General features: G+C 44.3%; 1 protein-coding gene across 2 annotated transcripts in view; it reads left to right on the top strand.

Annotated features, from left to right (window-relative positions):
• The first annotated feature begins 4,156 nt into the window (after positions 1-4,156).
• Positions 4,157-8,341, top strand: part of FRY (FRY microtubule binding protein) — a 251,433-nt gene continuing 247,248 nt past the window's right edge. The window contains exon 1 of one of the 2 annotated variants that reach the window (XM_030042562.2): positions 4,157-4,226. The gene's annotated coding sequence lies outside the window, so the exon portion shown is untranslated. Of the gene's footprint in view, positions 4,227-4,967; positions 5,190-8,341 lie in introns of those variants that run through there. The other variant, XM_030042563.2, reaches the window with a different exon arrangement.

Below are 8,341 nucleotides of genomic sequence, written 5' to 3'. Positions count from 1 at the left end.
TTAAGTCATCCAAATAGGCATTTTAAAAGCCAAAAGATGCAGAGATAAAATGTTAAAAACCCCCAACTTCCTACTCTAAAATATACTGAGCTTTATGGAGAGCTTCCAGACAAATTCTGTGATCTTTAGAAGTGTGCAGGCCACTTTATTAAATGACAGCCCAGCTCCCAGCCCTTCAGCCAGCATGCACACCTTGTGAGTAATCATTTCAGGCTGGAAATTCAGCCTTCAGTATCCTCGTAAGAACACAGGTATTCTAATTTGCTCACAAGGGACTTAAGTATCATTACTTACTATTACAAAAAGCTGCCACTGTCATTAGATCAATAATAGAAAGTAAGGCTCAAAGAGTTCAGATACTCCATTCCCTTCCTCTTCCATGCAGTGACCTTTCTTGCACAGATTCCAGTTCAGTAGTTCCTCCAACATTAGCTTGTCTCCTTTACAATGTCCTTCAACTTTCCACTTCAACATCCCTTTTGTTCTGGTCCCCACATTCAGCCACTCAATACTTTTTCGCAGTGTCACCCCATAATACCTTCTTCTTTACCTTCCTTCAGTGTTTCTCCTTCAACACATTTTAATTCCTTTTCTTCCCCTGCACACTCTTTTTTCTCAGCTCAGCTGTCTCCCTTCATCCTCCCTATCATTCCAATCTCTTTCCAAACCAGCTTCCTGAGCCCCTCAGTCTGTTTCAGTGCCCTGTTTCCTCACTTCTAACAGACTCTTCCTGCTCAACAGTCTTTCCCTTAATTTCACTCACTCTTTCAAAAGTGTATATGCCAACACCCTCTAGTCCTTCATCACTACACACTCCTTCAACATCACGTTCCTGTTAATTCACTTTCTGTCCTTCAGCTTAGATTGCTCTTGCCTCCTAGCAACTTGTTCTAGCAAGGTTTTGATCCACAGTTTAACAAATTACTGAATAGATCACCTGATAGCTGAAATGCTAAAATAATCACCTCTCGTTCTTTAATTATAACATATTTTTGTGTTCATAAAAAGACCTGATTGTGTTTTATGGGCAGGATGGCAAAAAAATCCCTGGATGATGCACATCTGCATTTGAGAAATGAGATTTCCTAATTAAGTGAACAATGAAAATAACAATACCTGAAATAAGACCATTCTAACCCCATCTGAAATCATTCTAACACACAAAAAAGAGCTAAACTCACGAACATCCAGCTATATCCTTCAAAAATCTTTTAAAACATTCTTGGTGTGAAAGTAAGTCAAGTATTTCAAATAGTAATAGATAAATAAAGCATAACATTGGTATAGCCCCCTCCTTCCACACCCAAAGGACAGGTGGGATAGAGTTGCCTTCTACAGGAAGCCACTGGTTCTCATAACTGATTTCTAAAACCATCAGAAAAACAGATTTAGTCTATCTAAGCTGTGGCTTTAAGAGAAATCCTAGTTAAATGTAATTACAAGTCTAGCTGCCCTGAGGACAAGCAGGGTCACCCAATCCTTTCTAAGTCACAATTTCCCCTCTGCTCCTCTTTTTTCCCCAAAGGGTAGAAATTTTGTCCCAGCATGCACAATCACAATCAGTCCTGTAGCGGCTCAGCTGCATTGGTTAGCGTACTCTAGGGAATCAGCCAAGATTTAACTTCTTGCGCACACTACTCACTCTCAGAGATGAATATTGTGTATATAGCCTTTAAATTCTTGCATCCCAGTGGCTTTTGAAAGTTGTATGTGTAGAGATTTAATTGGGGTTCTCATGCAACCTTACACCCCTATAAAATTCCAAGATGCTTTCCAAGAGCTTAGTCTCAACCTACAAGATGGCACAGCTTGCAAAGACATCGTAGGCGCTAATGACAACGCTTTTCCTATATCTCCTCAGAATACCCTTCCATTTCTGCTAATTATACCTTATCTTCATTAATTAATTATTATAAAGGTCAAAGTCTAAAATGAAGATGCTGATTTTTCTCATAAAATAATCCCCAAGATACAGGTCTGGGGAGATGAGATGGCTCCAGACCCAAACAATTTACTTCTCGTACAGAGTAGAGGGATGCAATGAGGAACACCGTAAAAGTGGTTAATCAGGAAAAGGGAACAGAAAATGCAAACCCACAGTAAGGGGAATACCAGTTCTCAGGTGTAAGTATTTATCACACAGTTTTCCTACAGAACATCAAAGATGGGATTTTAGGGAAGGCTGAAGCACTGAATTAGCTGATGGTGAATCAGCTGAGAAAACAGTCTCCTACTTCCCCACTCTGAATGCTCTGACATCAACCCAAAATATTTAAGAGCTTGCACTGCAGAACGCTGAGCAGCACTAACAGGCAGGCGGAGGTCTATTACCCCACTGTCCCCTAACGAGCCTGTGCTGCCTGGCAGTAACGCGCAGCACAGATGGTGTATGGATGATGTATAGACAACAATACCTACTTTTTCATCAGCCTGTGACACCCTGTTAGATACATCCTTGTTGGATAAAGAATTCCCATTCATAATTACTCTCTGAGATTCAAGAGTTTTAATTTCAAAACTAATTGCTATGAGTTATATATGTTTTATGTCACACAATAATTTAGTTGCCACAGAGGTGTCTAACTGTAATATAGCATATGGTTTATAATGGATGACAAACTAACATGAGTCATATATGGTCTGGTTTTAGCCTGGAATCAATCCTAAACAACGCGGGGCTTATGTGATTATTTTGTTATTGTGTCTGTCAGTGTACGCCCCTAAAAATTTTGAAGCCTTTGCCAGTTTGACAGGTCAAGTGGAGAACTGGGATAGAAGTGTCAAAGACACTATATTGTTTGAAATTTCATGAGAATTCAGAGAGAAGTAGAAGAGACACCCCTATTAGTCTATCCACTAATTAACATCACCACTAATTTCACAGTTTTACTTGACCCTCTTATTAATTTGGAAAGATTAATGACACATCTCTTGACCGGCGGCTCTGCACGTGGATGCCAGCCCAGCATACACACAGGAGAAAAAAAAACTACAGGTGACTTTGGCAGGAGGGAGAGATGCAGAAGACTCAATGGAAGGATATGGAGAGAAAGAACATCCCTCCTGAGGAGACCAGGCCTCATCAGCTATGCCGTTTAAGGAACAGTGTGTTTCTCGTAGGAAAAGGACACCAAGCTGCTTTTAGAAGCCTATTTTCCTAAAGCTGAGTAGAAGTTGGTATATATCTCAGTACCTTACAGCTGACAAACTTCTTATTTCCCAAGCCAACACATACACCCTTATAAGAACAACCTTCTCACAACTCGTCTGTATTCCTAGCAGTATTCCTCAGTGTTTTCAAAAATCATCTAAACCAACATGAATGGGTTTAAGTCTTTCCCGGTTGACTCCTTTCGTACATACTGTCACCTTCCAAGCTACCTGTCACTGCAGACGTAAACCCCCAGCTTTCACCATTTCCTCGCTGGCTCACACAGGAACCGTGTTCCTGCTCCCTTCCGAGCACAGAGCAGCCGCTGCAGCTTCTCCTTCTGCTTTCTGTCTCTTTTTAGACCCGCACCCCAACTAGGATTTCAGTTTAAGACCTCCCTGCTGCCAGGTGCTACCGGCACCGCGCGTTTCCCTGAAAATCCCCGATTTTACACCCTTGGAGAGTCTCCATTTCTCTTGTTTCGCACACCGACCATCTCCCCTCCCGAGCGGGCTTATCCGACCCGGGACACTTGCCGCCTCTCTTCGCGGAGAACGGCACCGGCATCGCGTAACACACCGCCGAGACCGTTCCCAAGCGCTCCCCGCTGCCGAGGGAAGCCTCTCCGGCCTCCTGCCCCCCCTTCCCCACAGAGCGGGGTGATGCCGGTGGGCTTTCCCGCCGCGAACGCCCGGGTCGCGGCCGCGTTTCCCTGAGGGGCAGAAGGCAACCGCCATTCCCGCCTCACAGCCCAGCCCCATCGCCCCTCTCGGGGCGTCCCGGCGGGGAGGGAGGGAGGAACCGCCCGCCCCGCCCCGCCCCGCCCCGCGCAGAGACCTCCGGGCGGGGCGGCGCGATTTCGCCGCTGACTGGAACTGCCCGCAGCCGCCTCCGCCTTCTCCCTCCGCGGCGGCTGGACGCAGGTGAGAGCGGGGCGGCGCCAGGCGCCGCTGAGGGAGGGCCCGGCCGGTTGCGGCGGTCGAGAAGGAGCCGAAGGAGGAAGGGGGAGGGACCGGGGGTCAACTTGACAGGAGGGAGGGAAGGAGGCGCCGGTGGCTGCGCTCGCCGGGCGCGGGTGAGTGAGTGAGTGAGTGAGCGGGCGGGCGGGCGGCGGCCGGCGCGGGGAGGGGAGCGGAGCGGGCGGCTGAGGCGCGGCGCGTCCCCGGCGGATGGCGGGCGGCTGGAGGCGGCGCTCGGCCTCGCCCCGGTTAACGAAGAGAGGCGGGGACACCCGGCGGTCCCCGGCTCCGCTCCGGGGACTTGCGGCGGCGTCTCTTCCCTCTCGCGGCCCGGCAGAAAGTTTCGGGGATGCCGGTGAGGTGTGGGGGGGTCCCCCTTCCCCTCAGCCGCCCGCCCGCGCCCCCCCCCCCCCGCCTTCGCCTTCTCCCCAGAGCCCGGTCGCCAACCGGCGGTCGCCCGCTCCGCCGCCGCCTTCGTTCCACGCTCGATCGGAGACAAAGCCGCCGCCCCACCTGCCGCCCCGGCCCCTCTCCCCGCCGCGGGGCCGCCTGAGGCGGCCCCGCGGCGGGGAGAGGGACCGGGGCCGGCTGTCCTGTCAGTGACGGGCGTGTGGAGAGACACTAGCCCGCTGAGCGCCAGCAAACTTATTTTTAGATGTGCTTCCCATCTCAATGCATCTTAAAAATAGCATAGTTCTTATTTAAGGAGTGGGGAAGAAAGTGGTTCTGGAGGCCTCGTGGTGGTTTTGTTGTTTTTTTTAAAAAAAAAAAACATTTTTGAGAGAAAAAAATTGTTTCGGTGGTATAGGCAACTGGGACGGTTAATATCCACAGGTACACACGGGATGCTTTTACTATATCTTCATTAAGGTCACCCCTGAAGCACGTGAACAAAGGTACTCGCGGCTTTTGTCCTTCGCAGTGTGTTTTCAGCGTACGATGCAAGGTCTAATGTACGTGCACACCTGATTCGTGCAATGCTTTTTATAGGGTGACTCGAGCCTTTTTGATCTGTCATTCTCTTCATTTTCTGCCGTGTCTCTTCTCTATGGAATGCTTGCAACATGTGGGTGATGCAGGTGGAAGGAGTGATAATGGGCTGCAAGGATCAGTACTGTTTATTATTTTGTAAATTAATCTCTGGTTTTGTTCTAGCTACTGTATCTCTGCTGATTCTGGTGACAGAACTACCATAAAATAAACGGGTCTTATTGCACCAAATGTGTAACATTATATCATTTGTATCAATGATTTCATCATGATTGCTCACAAAGGAAAATTCTGATTTTTATTTTAAAACCATTACAAATATATGGGAGACTTGGGTACATGAAGTGTAAATGAAAAAGGAAAAGCGTCTCTCCAATAGGGAAAGGAATTTTAAGAAAAAAGTGTCAAATCATAGAGTATTTTAGATTGGAAAGGACCTCTGGGTGTCATCTAGTCCTGTCCCCGCACTCAAAGCAGGTCCAGTTGGATAAGGTTGCTCAGACTTTGTCCAGGTGAGTTTTGATCTCCAAGGATGGAGATCCCATAGTCCCCTGTGGTTGTGGTGGTGCCAGTGTCTGACCACCTTTGTGGTGAATTTATATTTTTTTTCTTAATCTAATGGCAATTTCCTGTGTTGCAATTTTGTTTGTGTTTCTTCTTGTCCTGCCACTGTACACCTCACATCCATCCGTGGGTGATTGTAGTCATGTTACATCTGTAGTTCTAGAAGCTGGTAGAAACCATGCTAATGTTTTGGACCAAAGAGCAGACTGCTTCATGACATCATTCTAAGTATAATTGCTAGATTTTATTCTCATAAGTTGGAAATTTATTCTTCACAAGCATTTGCTTAACATTTCCTATTTATTTGAATGTGGTTAATAGCACATTAGCATATTAATTTAAAATGCATAAATACCTTATGAAGACTATTTGTTTTCTTTTTTTTAATCAAATAAATGTCTCAAATAATTTACCCACTTCTGTGTCCCCATTGGCCTCGTGTTCCTTAACCTGATTTTGAGACAGTTTGCTCCCAACTTTTGCTAGAGTCCTTTCACCATTAACAGTGTCATATAGTCTCTTGAAATTACAAAGAGTCCACTCATTTTAATAGAAGAAAAGCTTTTTGACTTTAATCTTGAAATAGGTTTTCCTTGGGAAGGGATGTGCCTTGAACAATACAGTACAACCTGTTATTACTGGGAAGTTGCCTTTGTACTATATAGGCATTGTTTAAGGCTTTGGAGAAGCCTTGGTTTATGAGCTGTTGATGTGGTAAATGATGTGGGCACCTTTTTTTCATTCAGCACAAAAAGAAAATGCTTTTAGGCTGTGCAGAATAAAAATCTGCATGTTCTCCATCATGACACATGACTGACAAAATTACTTGTTTCTTAATTTGCGTAAATTCTTGGATGTTGCTGATAATATTTAAAAAGCAGGATAATATATGTGTAGTGTGACTCATAGTATGTCACTTCGGGATGTGTCTGGGTAGAATTTCAAAACATTGGTATGATGCTGCTTAATAGCAAATGCTTCTGAATAACTCATGCTTTCCATTAGAGCCATATCAAATAATTTATTAGAAGCTGTTTGAATGGCTGGCTGCACTGAATTTGATGATATTTGGAATCGTTTGATAAATAATTTAACTTACTTTTCCAGATACCATCTGCCATTTTATAATGATGGAAACACCTGACAGTTATGCTCATCGGCTTGTATTAATTGTAGTGAGCTTCCACTCAGGAATAAATCAAATGTATGGGTTTTGTTGTTGTTTCTTATTATTTTATTTAGTCCTGTAATGCTTATGTGAGTCTTAGATATTCTTGACATGTATGACCTCTTCTGCAGGCTCACTGAACTCTAGATAATATATTTGAGATTTTAAATTTTACCATTGCTAACATTTTAGGGCTTTTAAAATTATATTTTCTGTTTTAGAAGTGGACTACTTTGTTTATGTTTTTCCCAGTCTGTATTTGACCCATTACATTTGCATAAAATAAAACTTGGGGGGGGGGGTCTGTGTATAAAGACTTTATTTGATTTGATAGTATTTGAGAATGATTTGCATAGTTCCTAAAACAGTTTATCTTGGACTGTTAAGATCAAAATCGTGGAAGGGGAGATCATGATATGTCTGCAAGCAGACCAGGATAGCAGTGATTCATATAATAAATTTCAGTCTGAATTTGGACAAGAACATAAAACTGGGAATGTGCTTGTTAGACTCATGAATGGTTTGCTTGTTGTAGTGTGTACGGAACGGCTGTCACTAGCTTTAACGTTATTGTTATAGGGCAGAATTTCATAATGCAGCTCATAGGCTTTCAGTTTTATGGCCTGGAGAACTGAATGTTGGAATGGCTGTGCTAAATTAAACCTGGGGTCTGACAATGACTAATACCAGATGCTTCAGCAGGAATTGTAAGAACAAATGTGAGATAATTTGCATCCCACATTCAAGGTGAATCCAGTGCTTTGTAGTTTGGAATTGGCTTAAAACCCAAATAATGTTTAACAGCCTCTTCAGATGTTGTTATGCATAATTATGATAACTTTGGACTGATAGAAGTAGCCAGTCTAGATCTGTGGCTAATTTGGGGGGCAGCTAGTTTATGCAGGGGTTTTGTTTGCTTGCTTGCTTGATGCCAGACTGTTTCCAGACTCAGGCCAGATTCACTGAATATTTTGCACTAAATTCAATGATTAGGGCTAATGTGACATTCGGGAAAAAGAGATGCTTTTGCCCACATCCTTGTACTTTGAACTGCAGTGGTGACAACACTCATCTGGGTGTGAAGCCTGCCCAGTTTCAGGTTCCTTTTCTGTTTGTCTTGGAGCAACATCTGGAACAGAAGCTGCTTCTCATATAGTCCCATTATCACCAGTTTGTAGGATGGTCTGCGGTGTGTATCTCTCAGCTTCTCCAGTGGAATTGAAATAGAGACCGTGCCCGTGTTTGCTGGTTAAGGTCTTTCATTTTGCACTTGGGAAACTTGTGAAGTTTGTGCTTCAATGGCTGTCCTATGAGTGTTCAAGTATTTTATATATAAACAGCACCAGCAAACAACAAAGAAGTCTGAAATGACCCTCTACCCTGATATGTACTTACTTGAGTCTCCTGAGCCATGGGCTTGAATTAAAAGCGGTGGGGTGGAAAGCATTGTTATAGTACTATTTCTGAATATTGCTCAATTCCAGTATCAGTATCATCTTGAATGTGGGA

The sequence above is a fragment of the Aquila chrysaetos genome, chromosome 19, assembly GCF_900496995.4.
Source record: "Aquila chrysaetos chrysaetos chromosome 19, bAquChr1.4, whole genome shotgun sequence".
Lineage (NCBI taxonomy): Eukaryota > Metazoa > Chordata > Aves > Accipitriformes > Accipitridae > Aquila > Aquila chrysaetos.
Note: the sequence above shows the minus strand (reverse complement) of the source record. Positions and strands in the feature narration are given on the sequence as shown.